Genomic DNA, 25,826 nt, shown 5'->3' with positions numbered 1-25,826 from the left:
ATTAGGCGAGGAGCAGGCTGGGGCCTGTTGCTTTTGGCAGGTGAAGGCAGCAGGAGACTTGCCATCTCCACAGCAGGGGAACAGCTGGCAGTGCTGAAACCCACTAACACTTGAACGAATGTGTTTGGCTCTGTGGAGACGACACTTCTGAACACCAACTGACGCTGTTGGAGCCCAGGATTACGCATGCCGCATGCAGAGGCCAATGGGCAGCGGTTTTTATGGAGGTTGATGACTACTACTGATTCTAACCATGCTCCACTTAGGCCTCTGGCTCCACTGTCTCTACTATTTACCCTGGCCTCCAACCCCGCCAGCTACATCTCTGAAGTGGCGTCAGCACAATCTACACTTGTTCCTGTGTTAGTGGTGCTCAGTCCCGTCAGTTGATCCCCTGATATTTGTACGGCAAGTTCGCCAGCTCTGTCCTCATTCCCACTACTGGTTATGGGAATGTGGACAGAGCAGGAGACCTTGCCGGACACACATCAGGGGATAAACTGATGGGACTGAGCCACAGGAACACAGGAACAAGTGTAGATTGTGCTGACACCACTTCAGAGATGTAGATGGCGGGGTTGGAGGCCAGGGGAAATAGTAGAGACAGTGGAGCCAGAGACCTAAGTTGGGCACGGTTAAAAATCAGTAGTGGTTTGAATGTTGATGGAGCTGGTGACTTTGCCGTCCACACAGCAGGGGATCAGCTGGCGTTACTGAACCCCACTAACACAGGAGCTAGTGTGTTTCTCTGTGCAGACGACACATCTGAGCGACAACTGGCTGTGTTGAAGCACAGGGATTATAGTTCAGGTGGTAGAAAAATGAACACACCAGCAGACCTGGATACAGTTGCCAACCACTAATTTAGTCTGTAAGAGGAATGGCAAAGTCTTTGGAGATCCAGGCCTTGTTCATTTTCAGAAAAGTCAGCCGGTCAACATTATCGGAAGATAGTCGCGTGCGACGGTCTGTTAGTACACCACCTGCGGCACTAAAGACGCGTTCCGATAATACACTGGCAGCAGGGCAAGCCAGCACCTCCAATGCATACTGGCTAAGCTCTGGCCATGTATCCAGCTTAGAGACCCAAAACTTGAAGGGGGAAGAGCCATCTGGGAGTACAGCGACAGGGCAAGACATGTAGTCTGACACCATCTGACGGAAGCGTTGCCTCCTGCTGACTCGAGGCATCGCTGATGGTGTAGACAATTGTGGTGGACACACAAAACTTTGCCACATTTGGGCCATAGTGGTCTTGCCTGTGCTGCGGCGCTGCCTCTGCTCCCTCTTTGTGCAGAGTTTCCTCCACTGCCTTGACGCACAGAGCTGCTTTGTAAAGCACTAGCAACAATGCTGTCGGGTGGAATGGAAAACATTATGGACTGCACCAGTGACTCTTCGTACTCCCGCAGTTTACGCTCCCGGTTCAACGTTGGTATGAGCCTTTGTACGCTGTCCCGGTAGCGAGGATCTAGGAGGGTGTACACCCAATAATCAGCCGAGACGAGAATGTGGGCGATGCGGCGGTCGTTTCTCAGGCACTGCAGCATGAAATCAACCATGTGCTGCAGACTCCCAACTGCCAAAGAACCGCTGTCCCCTGTTTGAGGCGTGACCTCGGCCTGCTCTGCATCACCCCACCCTCGCTGTACATACTGAGTAGAGGTTTGTGTACCTCCCTCCTCTGGAGAGATGTCTTCCTCCTCCATCGACTCCTCCTCATCCTCCTCACAAAGTGTCCCCTGCCTAGGCCTTTGTGAGGAAACACGTAGCGCAGACTGTCCAGAAGCAGATGGCATTTGGGACTCCTCATCCTCCACCTCTTCCGAAACCTCATCCCTTAGTGCTTGCAGTGTTTGTTGAAGCAGGCAGATAAAGGGGACAGTCATGCTGACTAGTGCATCATCTGCACTCGCCATCCGCGTGGATTCATCGAAGGCACGCAAAACGAGGCAGATGTCCTTCATAGAGGCCCACTCAATGGTGCTGAAGTGTGAACGGCGCACAGTGCGACTTGTTTGCGCCTGATGCAGCTGGTACTCCATGACTGCTGCCTGCTGCTCACACAACCGCTCCAACATATGTAACGTTGAATTCCACCGGGTGGGTAGGTCACATATCATGCTATGTTCCGGAAGGCCAAATCGTCGCTGCAGAGCAGCGAGGCGCGATCTTGCCGTGCTGGAACGCCGCAAGTGAGCGCACTCTATGCGGACCTTGTGCAACAGTGCATCAAGATCCGGATAGTCCCTCAGAAAGCTCTGCACGACCAAGTTAAGCACATGTGCCAGACATGGGATGTGTGTGAGGTTGCCTAGGCCAAGAGCTGCCACCAGATTTCGGCCATTGTCACACACTACCAAGCCCGGCTGGAGATTCGCTGGCCCAAACCACACATCGCTCTCCTGCTTGATAGCATTCCAGAGCTCCTGCGCTGTGTGGCTTCGATTCCCCAAAGAAATTAATTTGAGTACAGCCTGTTGACGTTTGGCCACGGCTGTGCTCATATCGGTCGTAACAGGCTCCTGCTCTGCTGTTTCTGAGGAACTTGAGTAGGAGGAGGAGTCTATGTGTACAGACTGGAGTCCTGCAATCCGTGGCGTTGGAAGAACACGTACAGCGCCACTCTCCAGATCTGTACCCGGCTCCACAACATTGACCCAGTGGGCAGTGAGGGAAAGGTATCGTCCCTGTCCATGGTTACTGGTCCACGCATCGGTGGTCAGGTGGACCTTGCTACTAACGGCGTTTAGTAGCGCATGTTTTATTTTGCCCTCAACATGTTTCTGCAGGGCAGGGACGGCTCGCCTGCTGAAATAAAAGCGGCTGGGCACGTTGTATTGGGGGACTGCCAATGCCATTAAGTCCCGGAAGGTGTCAGTGTCCACCAGCCTGAATGACAGCATTTCAACTGCCAGAAGTTTGGCAATGCCAGCATTCAGAGACTGTGCTCGGTGATGGTTTGCCGAGTAAGGGCGCCTTTTATCCCATGCCTGTGCTACCGATGGCTGTGATGGATGGGAACGTGCTGCTATGGGTGGAATCTGACAGGGTCTCCGGACAACAGTGGCAGAGGTTCTTCCTTGGCGATCCTGTGAGGAAGCCGAACCAGCAGTGTGTGAGCAGGAGGAAGAGGCCCCAACACGAACTGAAGAGGTGGTAGGTGGTGCTGTACGTTGGCCTACGTCTTCAGGGTGTCTCTGCAACTCCAACTCGTGCTTGGTGCGCACATGTTTAAACATATTTGTGGTATTGAGGTTGCTGACATTTCTCCCTCTTTTGACTTTCTGATGACACAGCTTGCATTTGACAAAGCAAATGTCATCTGCAACTGTGTCAAAAAAGGACCACGCACTGCAAGTCTTGGGAGCGCCCGTTTTGCCTTTGGAATGAGGAATGCTCCTAACGGGTGCCGAAGTGGAGGGTACAGGTAACCAAGTCTTCCCCCTCCTTCTGCCTCCTGTTTTGGCCGGTAGGGGAATCTCTTCCTCCGAGCTGCTCCCACCACCTTCCTGTTCCTCACGCCATGATGGGTCAAGGACCTCATCATCTTCCCTCCCCTCTTCAAACAGCTGCTTCTCCGGGGTTGTCTCGCCAGCACCGTACGCAACAGAAAGTGGCAACTGAGTCTCGTCATCATCTGATGCGTACTGAGGTGTGCTGACCATAGGCACTGGCCCACTCGCCTCTTCAGATTCAGAGGGACAAAGAAGTTGCGCATCACTGCATACTCCCTCTTCTTCACATTCAGGAATGCTGCTTGGCTGGCCCCCTCTTTCCAAGCCAACAGATTCCGAGAACAGAAGTAGAGACTGTGATGGCTCCTGTTCATGTCTCTCTGACTGCCTGGGCACTTTGGCAGGTGGTGAAGAGACAGATGGTTGCTCTTCGGTGCTCTGGTCCTGAGAGGATGCGGAAGTAATTGAAGTCGATGCGTTAGCTGCCATCCATCCGACAACGGCTTCAATTTGTTCCTCCCGCAGCAGTGGGGTACGTTGAGGTCCTACAAAGCTGCGCATAAAGGACTGTTGCCTGCTAAAACTGGGGGATGCTGATCCACTGGTGCCCGCAGCAGGCCCAGAATCCCCACATCCTCTACCTGCAGAATCCCCACGTCCTCTCCCTGCAGAATCCCCACGTCCTCTCCCTGCTGAAACTCCACGCCCACGCGCCTTACTCCCTGCCTTCTTCATCTTGCCAGACTGCTTAAGATAGGCAGAAAAGTACAAAGGGGGGGCCTTAGTGTGCTTATTCCTGAACAGCTGGTTACAGGTACAAGAAACACTAATTTTATGAAGTGTGTGTGTGTGGACTACACTTTAATAGGAGCTGATGTGGCCTACACAAGTTCCAAATGTAGTGTTTGGTGAACTTTTTTTGTGGTTTCTTTGTTGGAAACAAACTCAAAGTATGTGAACAAAGCATTGAAACTGATAGTATCACCAACTTTTTGGAGCTATTACAATGCAGGCAGGTAACCTACAATGCAAAAGATGAGGCTCCAAAAAAATTGGGTAATACTAATCTGGCTGCGCCGGCAGGGCACAAGCCAGAAAAAAAGGCTCCTCTATCTACTCCTATATAGTGTTTGCAACCAACCAATGTTGATGGATACGGATGGATGCACACTAATAGGAGAAGAAAAAATGAGCTGCACTCAAAGACAAATATGTGTGAGGCAGTGACGCACGTTGAGCGTCCTACAACCAGACGTAGCTGCAGGACACTCTACTCTGCGTGAGCTGAACTCACACACAGTCAGAGACCTCTCAGACAGCCGTGAACAGTGCAGCTAAGTGGGCACTGGCACTGACAGGCTGCAGAAAGGCTCCGCTGTGTACTCCTATATAGTGTTTGCAACCACCGTAGATGGAGACGGATGGATGCACACTAATAGAAGAAAAAATGAGCTGCACTCAAATACAAATATGTGTGAGGCACTGACGCACGCTGAGCGTCCTACAACCAGACGTAGCTGCAGGATACACTACTCAGCGTGAGCTGCACTCACACACAGTCAGAGACCTCTCAGACAGCCGTGAACAGTGCAGCAAAGTGGTCACTAGCACTGAAAGGCTGCAGAAAGGCCCCGCTGTCTACTACTAGTGTTTGCAACCAACGTATATGGATACGGATGGAAGCACACTAGATTGAAATTATGTAAAAAATGCAGCTCAAAAATTAAAAGATGTATGAGGCAACAGTGATCACACTGGGTGGCCTACAGCCTGACGTGGCTGCAGGACCCACTCCACAGCGTGAGCTGCACTCACACAGCCCTTGCAGACAGCTGTGAACACTGCTGCTAGGGCAAAGAAGGCTACAGTGGTGGTTTATGTAGCCTGGGTAAAGCACTAGAAGTTTGGTGGAATCGCTATTTCTAACTGTCCCTCACAGTCTTCTACAGCAGCCTGTCCCTAACTGAATTCACAGCAGAGTGAACCAGAAATGGCGGCTTTTATAGTGCATCATGACATCATTTCGGCAGCCAATCACAGCCATGCCAATAGTTAACATGCCTACATGCCTAACAGGATGTGCCCACACTTCGGAGGATTCCCATTGGCTTAATCAAAGCAAGCAGGCTCATAGCATGATGGGAACTTCCGATTCCGGTATCCGATATGACGAAAGTATCGGAAGTCAGTATCGGAATTCCGATACCGCTAATATCGGCCGATACCCGATACTTGCGGTATCGGAATGCTCAACACTAATAATAACATAACAAATAAACTATAGCTCAATCATATTAATAACAATCCATTATCTAGCAATTGAATATACTAACCATTATGTGTCCAACCTATCTAAAGCTTTAATCATTACCCCAAATCAACTATAACACTGATTATAATCACGCAGTCAATTGCTAAAGCAAGGTACATGCAGCACATAATATGAATAATTTAATAGTCCCATCCAGGATCAAATTCAATTACACTGCAACCCCCAGTGTACTCTTTGATTCAGTTCATCCCGTCATGCTCTTGTCCTGACTGATGCGTGTGCGCCAGGGGTTTGTGACACCACAGTGCCACAAACCAGACTACCCTGGAAGGGGCGTGACTAGGACGGTTGCCTTGGTTTTCACTGGAGCCTTTGATGGTGAGGACAGGCTTGTGCGGCAGGCAGCTGCCAGGTGCCACTCCAGGGTGGTGTCTGGCTGTGGCTGCTGATCCCACTTGGGGAGACGATGGCACAGCTGAGACACTGGCAAGCAGACAAGGCAGAGACACGAGCAGGCAGGTATGGCTGAAACATTGGCAGGTGGGCATGGGTGAGACTCAGGCAAGCAGGCATGGCTGAGTCACAGGGCAGGTAGGCACGGCTGAGACACAGGGCAGGTAGGCATGGCTGAGCCACAGGGCAGACAGGCATGGCTGAGGCACGGGGCAGGCAGGCACGGCTGAGTCACACGGCTGAGACATGGGGCGAGCAGGTACGGCTGAGGCACGGGGAAGGCAGGTTTGGTGTATGAAGGAACAGGTAGAGACCTGATCACACAGCGGGTGCTAGTACTGGTACAGACAGGAAAGAGTGGAGCATGACGGGACAGGTTTGGACCAGTTCACAGAGGAGAAGCAGGTATGGGTACTGACAGGAAAGAGTGGAGTATGACGGAACAGGCTTGGGCCTGTTCACACAGGAGGAGCAGGTACTGGTACTGACAGGAAAGAGTGGAGTATGACAAAACAGGTTTGTGACTGTTCACACAGGAGGAGAACCGCAAGGCTGCGGAGAAGAGTTGTAGAGCAGTGAGAGGTTCTGCAGCAGCTGAATCAGAACCAAAGCAGAACCTCAAGAGTACAGAGCACAAGCAGAGCCTAAAAAGTACAGAGCAGGCAGAGTCACAAGAGAGCGGAGCATGAGCAGAGCCGCAAGACTGCGGAGAAGAGTAGCAGAGCAGCAAGAGGTTCTGCAGCAGCAGAATCAGAACCAAGCAGAATCGCAAGAGTACGGAGCAAAGGCAGAGCCTAAAGAGTACAGAGCAGGCAGAGTTGTAAGAGAGCAGAGCACGAACAGAGCCTCAAGAGTGCAGAACACAAGCAGACAGGGAGAACACAAGGAAAGACACAGCAAGGAAAGAAAGGAAAGAAGCCAAAGACAAGCAGACAGACAGACAAATGTAGGACAGAGTTCAGACAGAGCAACTGTACGAGACAGGGCCAAGGACAAGGGACCAGAGTGTACACAGCTACAAAGCAAGACTAGAACAAAGACACAGAGACCAGGATATTCTGCTTCCTGGAAGGCAGACAGAGAAGTACCAAGCAAAAGCTAGGAGTAAAGCCTCCAGAGAAGGAGGAACACAGAGCAAGACCTGGCAGCTCAGTAGCAAGACACTAACTGAGTTAACACATTGCACAGGTCAGATCCACCTGGTGGAGCTGCCCTAAATATTAGAGAGCTCTTGGTAATTGGTCAGGGACACATTAGACAGGTGCACCCTGACTCCATAAGAACCAGAGAGTTCTGGCGCCACCCCCCTATGCACACAGCCAAGAAATATGCACAGAGCAGATAGGAGACAAGAGGGACAGAGCATGGAGCTGGCAGCAGACAGAAATCACAGCATGGCCTGGAGCAGTGAGTAAGTTGGTGTGTGGGGAATGGGAGGCTATGCAGCGATGCCAGCAGGGTTGTTACATCCCCTCACGAATACGTATCAAGTTGTACGCGCCACGCAAATCTAACTTGGTAAATACCCTAGCTCCTCGCAGCCTGCCAAAGAGCTCCGAGATGAGAGGTAGAGGGTATTTGTTTTTTATGGTAATAGCTTTCAATCCCCTGTAATCAATACAAGGACGCAGTTCCCCCATCTTTTTCTGAACAAAGAAGACAGGAGACACTGACTTCGTAACAAGTCCTCTCGACAGATTCACTTTGATATATTGAGACATAGCCTCATTCTCCGGGAGAGATAGAGGGTAAACACGTCCCCGGGGAGGCTCAGCACCCAGCAAGAGGTCTAAAGGACAATCATATGGGCGATGAGGCGGAATGGTCTCCGCTGCTCTTTCGGAGAACACTTCTGCGTATTGCCAATAATGTTTAGGGAGAGGAGTTAGATCTGCGGTGATCTCAGATGTAGCAACTTGAACCTGAGCCCTCAGACACCTTTCCTCACATAACCTACTTATCCTAATATGCTCCCTGTAGACCAGTCAATATGAGGTGAATGATGACGTAACCATGGTATCCCTAACAATACCTTGTCAATAACCTCAGGAATGACCAATAATTACGGCTGGATCAGAACATTTCCAATCTGTGTAGGTATTTCTGGTATGCAGTGGTTTATACCTACCAAAAGTGGTGTAATGGTAGAGAACAGGCAGGGTGAAGGGTTTCCAAAGAGTAATTGTGGTGCCCACAGGGGTATGGTCGCCACACTGGCTTTGCCTTCCTCCAGGGGAGGGTAATGCCAGGCTTGGAAGCAGTGATGGGTCTCTCCAGCAGTTAACCTAATGCATGCAACACAGTTCCACTCCGGGCCAGCAGGGGGAACTCTGAACCAGGATTCTGGAAAGGGCTGTCCTCTGAGGGCCAGGAGGAAAAGAGATCAGATAGTCTGCAGACGGTGAAGTGTGCAGACGGGAGGTGCGAAGCTGAGAGGTTGAGCTGCAGAAGGCGAGCTCCCTCAGCTTGAGAGTGCACAGAACTGGAGCCTGGTCTCCACTGTGGTACGGATACTGACGGTCCAACCACAGATACCAGAGGAGTAGGAGGCTGTAAATGCCCTGCTCCCAGCAAAGACTTGGGACACAACAGCAACTGACTAGTGAGCCAGGACTCAGGAGAGGAGTCCCCGAGAGAGGCTACAGCTGTCTGTCATACAAGTAAAGTTCTAGGAACATCTGAAGAGAGGCATTTCAGAGTAACTAAGAACTGGAGTGCTTCACACTATAAAGCGCTAGGAAGGAGACTGCACAGCCCTTCTGCTGAGAGAGAATCCTGATCTGCTTCCAGGCTAACCTGCTCCAATACCATCTGTAATCAGGATTCTGGACTGCATATACTCAGTAAAGGTACAGAAACTACAACCGCTGTGTCTTGTCTGTTCCCTACGCTTTCGGCACTGCTACATCCCCGTGCCAGCTACATCTACACTGCCCTGGGACTACAGCTCCACCTGTGGGGAGCTTTACCATCTAAGGCCTCTTTCACACTTCAGTTTTTTTGCATCAGTTGAAATCCGCCAAAAAGTCAGAGAAGCGGATCCGTTCTCAACTGATGTGAACGGATGGCACAGGATCCGTCTTTAGACGGATCCAGAAAATGAGGAAATAAAGGAACTGCTGGCGAGAGAGAGAGAGAGAAGTTTTTTTCTTGTTTTGTCCGGCACCCAGAAAGAAATTCGGGTTAAATACATGTCTGGAGGATCCGCCAGAGAAAAAAACGTTGCAAGCTCCGTTTTGAAATCTTTGAGGATGGTGACGGACAGCAACTTTTGGCGGATCCTCAAAAAAAACGGATGCAACGGGCAGCAATCCGTCACAATCCGCCATTAATGCAAGTCAATGGGGGAAAAAACGGATCCTCAAAAGAAAATTGAGGATCCGTTTTTTTCAAAACCTGGCGGATTGTGACTGATTGTAAAAAACGGAAGTGTGAAAGAGGCCTAAGCTGCACCTACCATCAGTCCCAGCGGATCTGTATGCAGCGTTGGCCTAACACCATATTTGCCAAACACCACGGGTGGCGTCACAAACTATCCTACCATTAACTACATCTCCCCATTGCTTGGGCGCCCAGGGCCACGGACCGGGTAACCGCTGCTGTGACACATCCCCCTGACACCGGCCCGGTACCGAGTACCCCACAGCCCTGGGAGGGCGACCCATAATAGTGAAGAAAGACTAGCCCATCTGGTTCAAAGCAAAAAAAGAGCTACTGTAGCACAAATTCCTGAAAAGTTACTACACTTTAAGTTTTGTTTTACAACATGGAAATGTATGAAATTTTATAAATGACTTTTTTATGGGATTTGTAATCATATCTATAAAAAATTCCCATAATTGGAGATCAAACCCCTGCTTTTCCTCATTCCATTTGCCTAACTTAGAAGTCAGGGCTGTATTTGCCACTAGGCACTTGAGGGTAAGTGCCTAGGGCAGGACTCTGCAGGGGGGCAGCACCTGAACAATTTTTTTTTTTTTTAAGTCTGGGTGGGAGCGTCCCCCATTTTCTCTCCTCAAATCCTCCCCTCCCCTCAAATCCTCCCCTCCCCCTTGATGACATCGCACTCACCTCCTCCAGCGGTGCTTGCACCTCCGATGGTCTCCAGCGCGGCATCAGTATTCTTCCTGTGTGAGCGCTCACGTGGTACCGCTCATTAAGGTCATGAATATGGAAGCTACTCCACTGCCATAGGTGTGGCGTCCATATTCATGACCTTAATGAGCGGTACCATGTGACCGCTCCATGCAGGAAGAAGATACTGGTGCCAGGATGTAAACTTGAATGCAGGGACAGCAGCTCAACTTGAACTGAGGTGAGCTCAGCCATGCATACAAGGGGGGGGAGGAGGTGAGAATGAGCCCAGGGTGGGAGGTGAGAATGAGCCCAGCCATGCATAGGGGGGGAGGATGAGAATGAGCCCAGGGGGAGCAGGTGAGAATGACCCTGGGAGGGGAGGAGGTGAGAATGAGCCCGGGGGGAGGTAAGAATAAGCCCAGCTGTGCATATAGGGGGGGGAAAGATGAGAATGAGCCCAGCCATGCATACAGGGGGGTGATGACAATGAGCCCAGCCGTGCATAAGGGGGGAGGATGAGAATGAGCTCAGCCATGCATACAGGGGGGAGGATGAGAATCAGCCCAGTCGTGCATACAGGGGGGGAGTATGAGAATGAGTCCAGCCATGCACACAGGGGGGAGGATGAGAATGAGCCCAGCCATGCATACAGGGGGGAGGATGACAATGAGCCCAGCCCCGCATACAGGGGGGGATGATGAGAATGAGCCCAGCCGCGCATACAGGGGGGGATGATGAGAATGAGCCCAGCCGTGCATAAGGGGGGAGGATGAGAATGAGCCCAGCCGTGCATAAGAGGGAGGATGAGAATGAGCCCAGTCATGCATACAGGGGGGGAGTATGAGAATGAGCCCAGCCGTGCACACAGGGGGGGGATGAGAATGAGCCCAGCTGTGCATACAAGGGGGATGAGAATGAGCCCAGCTGTGCATACAAGGGGGGATGAGAATGAGCCCAGCCGTGCATACAAGAGGGGGAGGAGAATGAGAATGAGCCCAGCCGTGCAAACAAGAGGTGGGATGAGAATGAGCCAACCCATGCATACAAGAGGGGGATGAGAATGTGCCCAGCCATGCATACAAGAGGGAGGATGAGAATGAGCCCAGCCATGCATACAAGATGAGGGATGAGAATGAGCCCAGCCATGCATACAAGAGGGGGGATGAGAATGAGCCCAGCCATGCATACAAGAGGAGGGATGAGAATGAGCCCAGCGGGGGGGATGAGAATGAGCCCAGCCATGCATACAGGGGGGAGGATGCCATGCATACAGGGGGAGGATGAGAATGAGCCCAGCCATGCATACAGGGGGGGAGGATGAGAATGAGCCCAGCCATGCATACAAAAGGGGGGATGAGAATGAGTCCAGCGGGGGGGATGATGAGAATAAGAGCAGCAGTGCATACTGGGGGGAGGATGAGAATGAGCCCAGCCGTGCATACAGGGGGGAGGATGAGAATGAGCTCAGCCATGCATACAGGGGGGAGGATGAGAATGAGCCCAGTCATGCATACAGGGAGGATGATGAGAATGAGCCCAGCCATGCATACAGGGAGGATGATGAGAATGAGCCCAGCCATGCATACAGGGAGGATGAGAATGAGCCCAGCCATACATACAGGGAGGATGGAGGATGAGAATGAGCCCAGCTATGCCTACAGGAGTGGAGGATGAGAATGAGCCCAGCCATGCATACGGGGGGGATGAGAATGAGCCCAGCCATACATACAGGGAGGATGGAGGATGAGAATGAGCCCAGCTATGCCTACAGGGGGGGAGGATGAGAATGAGCCCAGCCATGCATACGGGGGGGATGAGAATGAACCCATCCATGCATACAGGGGGGAGGATGAGAATGAGCCCAGCCGTGCATACAGGGAGGATGGAGGATGAGAATGAGCCCAGCCATGCCTACAGGGGGGAAGGATGAGAATGAGCCCAGCCATGCATACGGGGGGGGGATGAGGATGAGCCCAGCCATGCATATGAGGGGGATGAGAATGAGCCCAGCCATGCCTACAGGGGGGAAGGATGAGAATGAGCCCAGCCATGCATACGGGGGGAGGATGAGAATGAGCCCAGCCATGCATACAGGGAGGATGGAGGATGAGAATGAGCCCAGCCGTGCATACAAGGGGGAGGAGCCCAGCCATGCTTATGGGGGGATGAGAATGAGCCCAGCCATGCACACAGGGGGGGGGAGGATGAGAATGAGCCCAGCCGTGCTTACAAGGGGGAGGAGCCCAGCCGTGCATACAGGGGGGGAGGATGAGCCCAGCCATGCATACAAGGGGGACCAAAGTGTGCGGCTTCTTGAATTTCTACGTAGCTGATCGCTCCGGTCCTAAGTGCTGGTGGCAGTGCTGTGTATTGAGATGCAAGACTCGTGTGAGCTTGTCCCAAGTGTGACCCCGGCCTAACGCAGATTTTATGTGTGTTTCTTTATTTAACTCTCTATGTACCATTTTATTATAAATATTACTAAACATTGGGCTTGGTAGTATCTTGGTATTAGATATCTACAGTATAGATAGATGATATATCTATCTATTCTTTAATGGAGCATGTAAATGAAGAGGTTGAACAAGAAATGACATCACAATTCATTTTTTTATTTGGTAAATAACAGATCTTTATTTAGCCTACAAAAATGCATACAAATCTGCATGAAAAAACGCTTGAAAATCTGCATAAAAAATGCACGGATTTTTACCTGCATTTTCTGCTAAGGCCTCTTTCACACTTCAGTTATTTGCATCAGTTGCAATCCGCCAAAAAGGCAGACAAGCGGATCCGTTGTCAACTGATGTGAACGGATGCCACAGGATCCGTTTTTAGACGGATCCTGAAAATGAGGAAATTTAAAGGAAACGCTGGCCGGGAAAAGAGAGAGAGAGAGAGAGAGAGAGAGAAGTCAAAAACGGAAGTGTGAAAGAGGCCTAAGAGATGCAGATTCTGTGCATAAAATTCTGCAGACAAATCTGCACCATGTGCACATAGCCTAAGGCTGTGTTTCCACGTTCAGGAAGCACTGCAGAGAGGACACAGCTCCGTCCAAAGCTTTGCCGGCTTTTGTACGCGCAGTGACTCTGCATGTGTTCACTGAACCGTGTGGAATCACCACATCCTAGTCATAGAACGGTGTTATTTATCTTGCGGAGACTGAGCGTCTCTGCGAGATAAATAGACACGCTGCGGTCTAGAAAGATGCGCCACATGTGCGTATACACGGGTCTGCCACCTGCGTGTTTGAACACATAGTGGAGACAGGATTTCATAGCATCCCCTCCACTATGCTGTAACATCTGGACGTATTGGACATATGAATAAGGCCTTAGTCAGAGACTGGGAAGTAATAGAAGAATAAAATCCATCTAGTAATCCTCCAATGTCTACTGGACATGGTATGGGGAGAGTCTATAGTTCAGTTAGTACACACACCAGACTTCTCGTTGTTAACCAGTTAAAGCTCTCTTGTCCATCACACTGCAGTGTCAAAAGAGGAAGACAGCGAGACAGGCAGCAACATCGCATCAGAGAGCTTGTGACCTCGAAACAGAAGATCCTCAGATCCTGGTATTGCGACATAATATTAAGAATAATATTTATTCATTGATATTGCGCTATTAACTCCATAGCGCTTTACATACATCATCAACACTGTCCCCATTGGGGCTCCCAATCTAAACATCCTATTAGTAGGTCTTGTGAGTGTGGTAGGAAACCCACACAAACACGGGGGGAACATATAAACTCTTTGCAGATGTCATCCTAGTTGGGATTTGCACCCCCAGACCCCAGTGCTACAAAGCTGTTGCGCTGACTACTGAGTCACCGCATACAGTGCTAAGCACTAAGCCACCATTTACAATGCTAACCACTGAGCCACCGTGCTGCCATAATAGCTATGCAAGAATATTTTTGCTGGCAGCATTGTGTATTAGCTCTTTCTATGTACATCATATGCACTACACATCTGTTTTTATTGATTTATTTGATGATTTAATATTGATATCCTACCGTATAATAGGCCATCAATATTGACACCAGCACTGATCAGTTGCCTGAAGGAGTTGTAGCGCTTCATGGAATAATGACTGCTTTTTTACCCTACTTATACACTAGGTTCCAATGGTCATTTGTTGATTTTGCAGCATTAAGGCTGGAAACACAGATCGAGAGGCATGCGAGATACTCGCATGACTCACCCGGGACAGCGGCAGGCTCTCTGGATGTGAGTGTGTCAGCTGCATAGAAACTCACACAGCTGACATGCTCCCTCCTGCAACCGTCCCAGGTGAGTCATGTAAGACTTGTACAAGTATCTCACACCTTGTGTTTCCAGTCTAAGAGGCCACATTTACTGAATTCAAATGCTTTTTCAACAAAAACATCTTAGGTGCTTTCACACTGCTAAATTTCTGATCCGTGTCTATTCTTTTTTTTATTCGTTTTATTCTACCGTGTATACTCGAGTATAAGCCGAGATTTTCAGCCCAACTTTTTGTGCTGAAAGTGCCCCTCTTGGCTTATACTCGAGTCACGCCCACTGGTCTGTCTCCCCTGGTATATATCTCTTCTCTGGAGTGTTTCTTACCCCCTTCCTTCACAGCAGCAGCTACGCACACTTCACTTCCGCTCCCGCTCATTATGGCTTATATTCATGACGTCGCTGGAAGTGAAGCGTGCGGCTGCAGCACTGAAAACACAGGTCGCCTCCTCCATCTGTCTTATAGAAAGCTGATTCCCCGGAGTGTCAGGGACTTATCTTAACTATTAGCTACTGCACGCTGTCCTCACCCTCCCTGCTAGCTCTCTGCTTGAGACGCAGGGTCAGAGCAACAGGGATCACGTGAGTACTTTCACTGCAGCATGGTCTCTGTAATGTGAGACCTGTAAGGAGCAGACTTCAGTGTGGAATGCCAGCACACCCTGCTTCTAATTAAACATACTAATACTGAGACCGCTTCATTGTGTGTTAGCACTACTGACATAGCTCCCCCAGACACATTACCTGATGGTCTCCCTGATCTTCATCTAAGCTGATCGGAGACCTCTGGCAGTGATTTATATTTACAGTGTTCTTAGTTAGGGCAGTTTGCACTGCAAATAGTAGCTATGCTACAATAATATGGCTGCATTGCCAATGTGCTTCCTATATGTAATATTCAATGATGAGGAGATTACCGGCATTTAATTTTATTACAGCCTAGATTCACTTTCCCTTTTCCGTTACCCTCTTTCTAGCATCCTCTGGCTACCACTTGCTCCATGTCGCTACCTCAGGGACTCAATACGTACATGCCAGGATTGCGCTGCTCAGCCGCCGCTGTTGCTATGAAGGAGGGGGTAAGAATCATTCCCGTTGGAGACTCTTGGACCAGCGAGGAGAGGGGAGACTCACGGACCCAGTAGCTGCTGCAATTCCCCCTCGGCTTATACTCGAGTCAATAAGTTTTCCCAGTTTTTTTAGGTAAAATTAGGTACCTCGGCTTATACTCGGGTCGGCTTATACTCGAGTATATACGGTATTCGTTTTGTCACTGATCCATTTGTGTCAGTTTTTTTCATGCACCCAGAATCGGAGACTGCTCTGGTTTTAGGCTGCCTTGAAAAACGCCGACACAAATGGATAGACGTGGATCCGTAGCTTTCTGAGTCAAATAACATGGATGTCTATGGAGACGGATCTGTACAGATCCGTGAAAAAAACAGATCTGTGAACCAGATCTGTTCTGTTGTACTAAGAAATCAGTATTTCAATTGATATATAAATAATGCCTAATGACTATGGTGGATCTTATCCCTCTATCACTCCAGCTCTATTTCCCACACAGTGCCACCTCCTTCACCGACAGCCTCTATGATGTGTTTCCTTCTGGAAAAAAGAGCTGTAAGTGGATCAGGAAGAGGTGGCACTAAGTGGGTATAGAGCTAGAGTAACAGATCTGCTCCCTCATTTGCATATGTATGCAAACTGATTTCAGATGAATAAACTGAACATGTAAAAATATTGCTGGAATTGTCTTTGAAAGAGCTACATGGGCATATACATAGATTCGGCCTCATTCATTCCCTATGGGACTTGCAAACATATTCGGCACTTGCAGTTTTGCACTTGCGGTGAGATAAAAAAAAAAACACAGCTAGCAGCATTTTTTTTCCGTTGCTGCAAGTACCGCATTTTCGGGATCGCGGCAAAACCGCAAGTGCCGCACATGTCCGCAAGTCCCATAGGGAATGAAAGAGGCCGAATGCAGTGTTACCATAAGTGATCCGTTATGTGACAGATTCGAAAAAACTGCTGGATCTGCCGCGTATGGCGAAAATCGCTGATGTGAAAGTAGCGTGTGACACATAGCAGCGATTGGGCGCCTGCTGCGTTGTCGCTGATCGTGCTTGAATGTCCTGAGCCATTTTTCGATCGCTGCTGTCCTGCTGGCCAGCATATATCTTTGTGTTTGACAGGGACAATGATGAACGACCTCAATGCTACAGGTCTGAGAGACAGGGTCCCAACGACCTTCGTATCGTTCCGTATCGTTGCTGCGCTGTTGTTGAGATCTGACTGTTTGACATCTCACCAGCGACCTCGTCGCGACACACAAGCGATCCCTACCAGGTCGCATCATTGCCGGGATCGCTGGTGCGTCGCCAAGTGTGACGGTATCCTAAGTCACTGCCGACATTGTCTGCATTAGTCATACTTGCCAATAGGTGGAGGCAGCATAAACTCTAAATATGGCCCTGTTGGAAGTACTGAGTAGTGATGCTGGCAGTGATAGTTTTGGCTCCTGTGTCTTCTTCGGAGAGCTTATCAGAGGAGCAGCAGAACACTCAGAACAATATACAGACCCTTTCACTGCCAGCATCATTCTCCTGTACCCCCAAAGCAGGCAAATAGACTGGGAAAAAGTTGCGATTTGGAAAACAATTGCATGCAGTGTTTTACATAATTGAACACAAAATACACTAGTAAAGTGATTTGCAAAGTTTCATAATTAAAACATAATGAAAGATTAGTTATTCTTTAATGGACACCTTTTAGAATTGTGGTCTTGTGGAGTCCATGCTTTGAGTAATGAGATATAACAATCACTAAAATAACTACTGGATCACGATGCAAAACTATAAAATAAGGGTTCTTAGAATAGTATAATATTTTTTATTCATCTGTGTGTTTGAGCCTATTAAGACCTCATGCACACTTGAGGCTCTGATCAGTATTTTACCCATAATATTTTATATGGACTAACTCATACATGCAAATAACATTTAATTGATTCTTACATAATCCATTAAGACATATTTTACACATGAAGGCATAATGTTATAGCAGGATGACAACATATTACCTTGTCAGATACACATTCTCCATAACGAAGCAGTGTGACAAAATGTTTATGGGTCACCCTCGCTCGCCCAGGGCAGCGGGGTACTCGGTACCGGGCCGGTGTCAAGGTGGGAATGTGTCACAGCAGCGGTGACCCGGTCCGTGGCCCTGAGCGCCCAATATCAATGGCGGTGATGTTAATGGTGTTAAAGTTTATTAGAATAGTTTGTGACGCCACCCGTGGTGTTTGGCAAGTAAGATGTTGAGCCAACACTGCATGCAGATCCGCTGGGACTGATGGTGTGGTGCAGCAAAGATGGTGTAGCTCCCCACAGGTGGAGCTGTAGTCCCAGGGCAGTGTAGGTGCAATGGATGAGGAGAGGCGCAGAATGTATGGAGGCTGGTACCCAGGTGTAGTGGTGCGGGAATAACTGGAGGACACCAGAGCATGCGGTTCCACAGCTTTACTCACTGTTTGCAGTTCACTCAACTGCCTGCCTCCGTACCATGTTCTCCAGGTCAGGGCTCCAGCTAACCTCCAGGCAGGATAGGATTCTCCCTTCCACACTCCGCCAACATGTACCTTACTGAACGAATCCTCCAATGCGCCTTTAGGTGCGAAGCACTCCAGTACTTAGTTACCCTGGAATGCCTCTCTCTAGGTGTTCCTAGTCTTTACTTGTATGACAGACAGCTGTAGCCTGCTTCGGGGACTCCTCACTGCGTCCCGGCTCTCTATTCAGTTGCTGTTGTGTCCCAAGTCTATGATGGGAGCAAGGCGTTAGTGGCTCACTACTCCTCCGGTGTCTGTTGCCGGACATAAAGATCCAATCAACCTCGGGGACCGGGCCCCGGCCTTTGCGCTCTCTGGACTGGAAGGGTTCTCTATCTTTCTTCAACCAGCTTCCCACCGTCCTTCTATTCTCCTTCGTTCCGATCTGTTCTATCTCTCTTATGGAATCTCTAGTCTCCAGTCTACGTCTCTTTCTCCTTCTCTTCCTTCCCTAGGGAGCTCGTTCCACTAAGACCAGTCCTCAGCCTCTCCTGACTGCCTTCCTCCGCCTTGAGCTCCTCTCTGGCTGACCTGCTGTCAGCCTGCTCTCTCTCTCTCAGACCCTCGTCTGACTGACCTCCTTTTCTGGGACTCACCCCAGACTGACCTGAAATCCTACACCTTCCCTCTCTTTTATATCTAACTCCACCTGCCTCCCCAACACCTCTCGTGTTACGAAGCCAGGGACCACAAAATGCACCCTATGACCTTTCCAGCATAAAGCATGGATGGGTCCCTGCTGAACTATCCTGTGTGTGGGGTGCAGGTGTTGGAATGCGGAAAGGAGTTCCCAACCTACCTGGATGGTGGGGCACTACACCTTAGGAGAAGGTGCAGTACCTCTGTGGCGACTGAAGCTTCAGGGGCGCCACATTTACAGTTATTTCCCAGAAGGTCGTAACCTATTTCTTGTCCAGAAAGGCCTCTTTAACACATCAGGTTTTCGCCGTCAGGCGCGATCCGGCGCTTTTGACAGAAACCGGATCCGGCGAAATGCAATGCCGGATCCGGTTTCCCCCCCATTGACTTGCATTTGCGCCGGATCGCGCCGGATGGCCATGCGTTTCATCCGGTTTTCGCCGGATCCGGCAATGTGTCGCGATCCGGCGTCTGGAAAAAACGGAGACTGTAACGTTTTTTGTCTCCGGCGAAAAAGCCGGACACGCCGGATCCGGCGCGTCCGGCTTTTTCACACAATGAAAGCCTACGAGCGCCGCAATGCGCCGGATCCGGCGAAAGCCGGATCCGGTGGCCGGATCCGTTTTTTTGGGTCTGAGCATGCTCAGTAGCTCTGCCCACAAGACATATATAAAAGCAAGACAGTGGGACCCACAGCCACACCCAACATGCCACCCAAGAAAGCAACCAAGCGCAGCAGGAGAAGGCAGGAGACCACTGCAGCACCATCAGCACCACCACCACCCCAAATGGAGCAGCAAATGGAACATGCTGAGGAGGGGAGGCCAGCAGCAGATGAGAGACGGTAATTATCAAATCCCCCATTCCTCCAAACTAGGGCTATTGAATATCAAGATATTCATTGGCCCTTTGTTTCTCTTTATTCAACAGCCGCCCAATAGATGCAGCAGCAGCAGCAGCAATGGCAGCAGGTGGAACACCACCCACAGGCATGGAGTGTGGCCACCAGGAACACAGCACATCATCTTCTGGGAGCCCTCCCTCGCATCGTCAGCGTTTGACGGTAAGTTTTTATTTCCAAAATCCATCATCTCTGTAATATATGTCTATTCATTGCCTTTTATTTCAAAACAGGATTCACAAGATGAAGAGGAGCTCCCAGAAGAAGAAGGAAGGGGTGGACAGACACTTCGAGTGGGCTCACAATTGGTAAGTTTTTTGCATCAAACGCAGAAACACAACATCACACTACACACAACACATAGAAAACAATGTTCTGCAGACCACACACAGCAAACAAATGCCTACATCCAAAGACATAACATTTTTTGTTTTCTTCTCTAGTCTTCCCAATCTGGTGCTCGGCCAAGAGGTCCTCGCAGTGCCTCCCAGGGTCGTCGGCGACAGCAACGCGGCGGTCACCAGCGTGTAAGTATAAATATTTTTGCTTTGTTTTTTTGCACTTTTTATTTCATTTCTTTTGTGGAGGCTAATTATGTTATTTTTGTCTTTTTCTTTAACAGCCTTCACAGCGTGCTCCCGACTCTGACGGTGAGGATGGAGGACTCGATGTGGACCACCTCATCGATCTCGTCAGAGAAAGGGAGCCGCTCTGGAATATGGCTGACCGCCGCCACGCTGACCTTATCGTTACCCGACGACTCTGGGAGGAAATCTGTTCGCTCCTTGTGGGCCGCTGGGAGGACCTCGATGTTCGGGCCCAGATTAAAGAGCGTAAGTATATACAGTACCGGTTGCTTGATGTAAACCAGTGTTTCCCGAACTCCAGTCCTCGTGGTCCCCACGGATCATGTGTTCAGGATTTCTATTTACTATGGAAATCCTGAAAACATGACCCCTGGGGACCATGAGGACTGGAGTTTGGGAAACACTGATGTTTTATACTAACCACTTTGTCCTTTCTCGTTTCAGGGAACAGAATTATGAATCGGTGGCGGTCTGTGAGGGATCGTTTCAAGAAGGAGTTCAATAAAGAGATGCGGGCCCCGAGTGGATCTGGAGGACGCAGGAGCAAGTACAAGTACGCAGAAGCCCTGTCGTTCCTCCGGGAAACAATGGTCACTAGAAGGTAAATATTACACACCACATGTGAAAAAAAATGTTAGATGTAACTTTTTTTTTTCAGCCAGGGCCATACCATGTCAGTATTTTAATTGTTTTTTTTTCTCTTTATTCCACAGCACGGTGAGCAGCACTCGGGAGCCTGCACGATTGGACCCTTCTGAGGCGATCCCTGAGGAGACCGGCACCGAGGGACACTTCGACCGCCCCGGTACATCTGCACCTTCCCAGCCTTCCCACACATTCGACCCATCTGTCCCATCCACCAGCACAGGAGCATCGTGGCCGCCTACATTACATGAAGCTGCTGGTGAGGAGATCGCTTTCCCTTTACCCCACCCTTCTGCCCCTGCCACCTCTAGTACACCTGCGGGTACTGGGCGGCAGCGGCAGAGGGGTCAGGAAAAGAGTTATGCGCCACAGTTCTTGCATCTGAATGCATCTTTCCAGAACTGTCTAAAAGTCTTGTCAGAGCAAATCTCAGCAGGCTTTCAGCAGATCAACTCCAGCATTCTGGAGGTGAAGACACTTCTGCAAACCATGCATTCAGAAGCAAGATCTTCGCCAAACCACACCTTTTTCAGGTCTGTTGTGGAGCGCATGGCAACACTATCTCCTACCCAGCAGATGCATGTAATGCATTCGTGCCACGGTGCTCTACAGCAGGTTACCTCCCAACCTCCACCTCCCACCACTGTAGTTCCTCCACCTGCACCCCCTCCAGCCACTTTCCATCCTCCCCCTCCTATTACATCTGCACCCCCTCCAGCCACTTTCCATCCTCCCCCTCCTATTACATCTGCACCCCCTCCAGCCACTTTCCATCCTCCCCCTCCTATTACATACCAGCAACCTCACCAGTACCAGCAACCTTCCCAGTACCAGCAATCTCCCCACTTCCAGCAACCTGCCCCGTACCAAACTCCTTCCCCGTACCAAACTCCTTCCCCGTACCAAACTCCTTCCCCGTACCAAACTCCTTCCCCGTACCAAACTCCTTCCCCGTACCAAACTCCTTCCCCGTACCAAACTCCTTCCCCATACAACTTTCCATCAACATCATCTGCTCCTACAGTCCCTGCCCAACCTTCCACTCCACCGCCCACCACCTCTTCTGCCTCCCACATGTCCACCCATTCTGTAGCTTTTTCCACACCATCACCTCTAACTGTTCCTTCCCCACCACGATCCCAGTCCTCTCTCCACACTCCCATTGTCGAAGTGTCCCGCAGCCCCTCCAGCAGTATTTCCACCCCACACTACACCGAGTTATAATGTTTTTTTTGTAATAAAAATGCCCATTTGGTTGGTTTCAAACCTTTATTAAAAAAGTTTTTTTAACTTTAAAAACAGTTTACACAAAAAAAAATATTTTAAATAAAAGTTAAATTATTGTTTACACTGGTTGTCTGTCATTTCTTTCTGCGGCGAAATATGTTTAAAAAAAATGTTAAATACAGGGTATTTAAAAGGTAAAAAGGTATTCAAAACCAGGTATATAACTGTGGGTAAATTTTAGCTTTTTGCCACAGTTGTGTTCCTGGTTGTGTTTGAAGCAAAGTATTTCACCTGAAAAGTTGTGTTTATTGTTGGTGATTTCCTAACAATGTACACAACTTTTGTTAAAAGGTGAAATACTTTGCATAAAACACAACCAGGTACACACCTGTGGCCTAAAGCTAAAAATAGTAAGACCATGACAAGATAGCCAACTTTGGTTGGCAAATGTATATACTGTTGGTCCAGAAGGTACACAAGTTTGGTTAGGGCACAAATCTTTCACACTCTGTCATCCTGCCAGTGTACTCTGCCTTGAGGTGACATAAAGTATAGTGCAAAATTGTCCCTCATTACTGAAACCGTCACAGAACTTGTAGTGGTAATATTTCCAATGACAACATCCATCTTCGCCAGTAACTTGCTCTTCTCTCCAACCTGCACTTTCTCCTCTACAACCTGTCAAAGAAGGGCTGTAGGAACATGCTATATATAGTTTTCCAGTAGCCAATCCCGTTCGGAAGGCCACAAGGGTCAATTTTAAAAACCAGATCCGGCGTAATCCGTCGAAAAACGGATAGAAAAACGGATGAACCGGATGAGACGGATCCGGTTTTGTCTGTCAAGAACAAGACGGATCCGGCAGAAAACCGGATCCGGCACATCAGGTTTTACAAAACATTTGCCGGATCCGGCATTCCGGCACGACGCCGGATCGCGCCTGACGCCGAAAACCTGATGTGTGAAAGTAGCCTAAGAATCACTGCCCGCTGCAGGATTTCTTCTGCTGGCAGTGGAGTGTACTTGTCATCATTGTTCACTTTGTACTTGTTGTCTCCCACAACATCTTTGAGGAGTTGCATTTTTACAAGAGCCTTTCTGCTGAAGACAGACTTTGCACTTGAAAATTAAGCAACTGTGTTTTCTTCTGTCAGTGTAAGATTGAAAAAAAATTTAGGTGAAATTCATAAAACTCTATTTGAAGATACAAGTTATTTGCAGGATGTATTTCCACTGTCAACAGCTTTGTTGTACAAGTCTTACATGACTCACCTGGGACGGTTGCAGGAGGGAGCATGTCAGCTGTATGAGTTTCTATGCAGCTGACGCACTCACGTCCAGAGAGTCTGCCTCTGTCCCGGGTGAGTCATGTGAGACTCGTGCGATCCCTCTTTCCAGCTTTAATGCTGCAAAATCAACAAATGACCATTGGAACATGGTGTATAAGTATGGTAAAATAGCAGTCATTATTCCATGAAGCGCTACAACTCCTTCAGTCAACTGATTTTTTTCATGCGGATTTGTATGTGTTTTTGAAAGCTAAATAAAGATATGTTATTTAACAAAAGAAAAGAGTTGTGATGTCATTTCTTTGTCCATCCTCTTATTTTACATACTCTATTGAAGAATAATGTTTACACACAAAGAGATAGATAGATACTGTAGATGTATCTATAGTCTATAGATAGATCGGTAGATAGATAGTATCTATCTATCTATCGATATATATCTTTCTACCCATATATCTATAGATACAGTAGATCTATATATATATATATATATATATAAGATAGATAGATATATCTATGTATACATATATCTATAAAGAGATATACCTATAGATAGAAAAAATCTGCGTTAGGTCGAGGTCACACTTGCGAGAAACTCGCACGAGTCCCGTACTTCATTACTGGGCACTGGCGCTGGCACTCGGACCGGAGCGTTCAGCTGCATAGAAATTCATGCAGCCATACACTACTGTCCCGAGTGCCGACAGCAGTGCCAGGTATTGAGGTGCAAGACTCGGGCGAGTTTCTCGCAAGTGTGACCCCGGCCTAACGCAATATCTTTTTAATTATGAATTTCAGCCTGTAGCTTTCTGCATAGCCTTTACTGGCTATTAAAATAGGGGGACCCCCCCCAAAAAAATGACATGGGGGTCCCCCTATAATTAATAGTCAGAATGGGTATGCAGACCGCTGCGGGCTGATATTCATAGCCTAGGAAGGGGCCATGGATATTGCCCCCCACCTGGCTACAAACACCAGCTCCCAGCCTTCCCAGAAATTACCCATCTGTAAGATGCGCTAATTCCAACAGTTAGCCTCTCTTTTCCCACTGCCCTGTAGCTGTGGCATATGGGGTAATAAGGAGTTAATGTCACCTTTGTATTGTAAGGTGACATTATGCCCGGTTATAGATCAAACCAATGGATTGGAAGACGTAAAAGGCGAGGAGGCAAGTGCCATCACAGCAGTAGCGTAGCTACCGGGGGGGCAGAGGGGGCGGTGGCCCCGGGCCCCGCGCTCTCAGGGGGCCCACCCGGCTCTACCCTACAGATGCATTTTGCGGCAGAGCAGGGATAATCAATCTCCCTCCTCTGCCGTCCGTCTGCTATGGGCCCCTGAGCCAGCAGTGCCAGCAGTGCCAGCAGTGGGCCCCCCGCCCATCATCGCAGGGTCAGCGGTGTCGGCTACATGCCGACACAGCTGACCGCATTGATGACAGAAGGAGCGAGCGCTCCTTCTCTCATCATCCCCCTGTCAGTGTCTGACGTCACCGACGCCGACACTGACAGGGGGCGCGATGACTTCAGCACCCGGCGCCTGCAGTCGGAGATGAGCGGGATCAGCACAGGAACCAGGCGGAAGAGAGGTGAGTATTTATTTTATGGGGGAGTGGTGCATTATCCTACAAAGGGTAGTTATGGGGGTGCATATACAGAGGGTGGTTATGGGGGTGCAATACAGAGGGTGGTTATGGGGGTGCATATACAGAGGATGGCTATGGGGGTGCATATACAGAGGATGGCTATGGGGGTGCATATACAGAGGGTGGCTATGGGGGTGCATATTAAGAAGGTGGCTATGGGGGTGTATATACAGAGGGTGACTTTAGGGGTGTGTATACAGAGGGTGGCTATGGGGGTGCATATACAGAGGGTGGCTATGGGGGTGCATATACAGAGGGTGGCTATGGGGGTGCATATACAGAGGGTGGCTATGGGGTTACATATACTACAGAGGATGGCTATGGGGGTGCATATGCAGAGGGTGGCTATGGGGGTGCATATACAGAGGGTGGCTATGGGGGTGTATATACAGATGGTGGCTATGGGGGTGCATATGCAGAGGGTGGCTATGGGGTTGCATATGCAGAGGGTGACTTTAGGGGTGTGTATACAGAGGGTGGCTATGGGGGTGCATATACAGAGGGTGGCTATGGGGGTGTATATACAGATGGTGGCTATGGGGGTGCATATGCAGAGGGTGGCTATGGGGGTGCATATGCAGAGGGTGGCTATGGGGGTGCATATGCAGAGGGTGGCTATGGGGGTGCATATGCAGAGGGTGGCTATGGGGTTGCATATACTACAGAGGATGGCTATGGGGGTGCATATGCATATACAGAGGGTGGCTATGGGGGTACATTATACTACAGAGGGTGGCTATGGGGGTACAT

The 25,826-nt window shown here is 49.4% G+C and overlaps 1 protein-coding gene across 1 annotated transcript in view; it reads left to right on the top strand.

Moving 5' to 3' along the window:
• Nucleotides 1-14,949: 14,949 nt before the first annotated feature.
• The window catches only part of LOC141092481 (probable cation-transporting ATPase 13A4), a 401,167-nt gene continuing 390,290 nt past the window's right edge, over nucleotides 14,950-25,826 (top strand). The window contains exon 1 of the mRNA XM_073578652.1: nucleotides 14,950-15,112. The gene's annotated coding sequence lies outside the window, so the exon portion shown is untranslated. The remainder of the gene's footprint in view (nucleotides 15,113-25,826) is intronic.

Source organism: Dendrobates tinctorius, unplaced genomic scaffold (genome assembly GCF_039654945.1).
Source record: "Dendrobates tinctorius isolate UK_male_01 unplaced genomic scaffold, ASM3965494v1 ptg000060l, whole genome shotgun sequence".
Taxonomy (NCBI): Eukaryota; Metazoa; Chordata; class Amphibia; order Anura; family Dendrobatidae; genus Dendrobates; species Dendrobates tinctorius.
The sequence above is the reverse complement of the archived record's forward strand: the minus strand, read 5'-3'. Positions and strand labels throughout refer to the sequence as shown.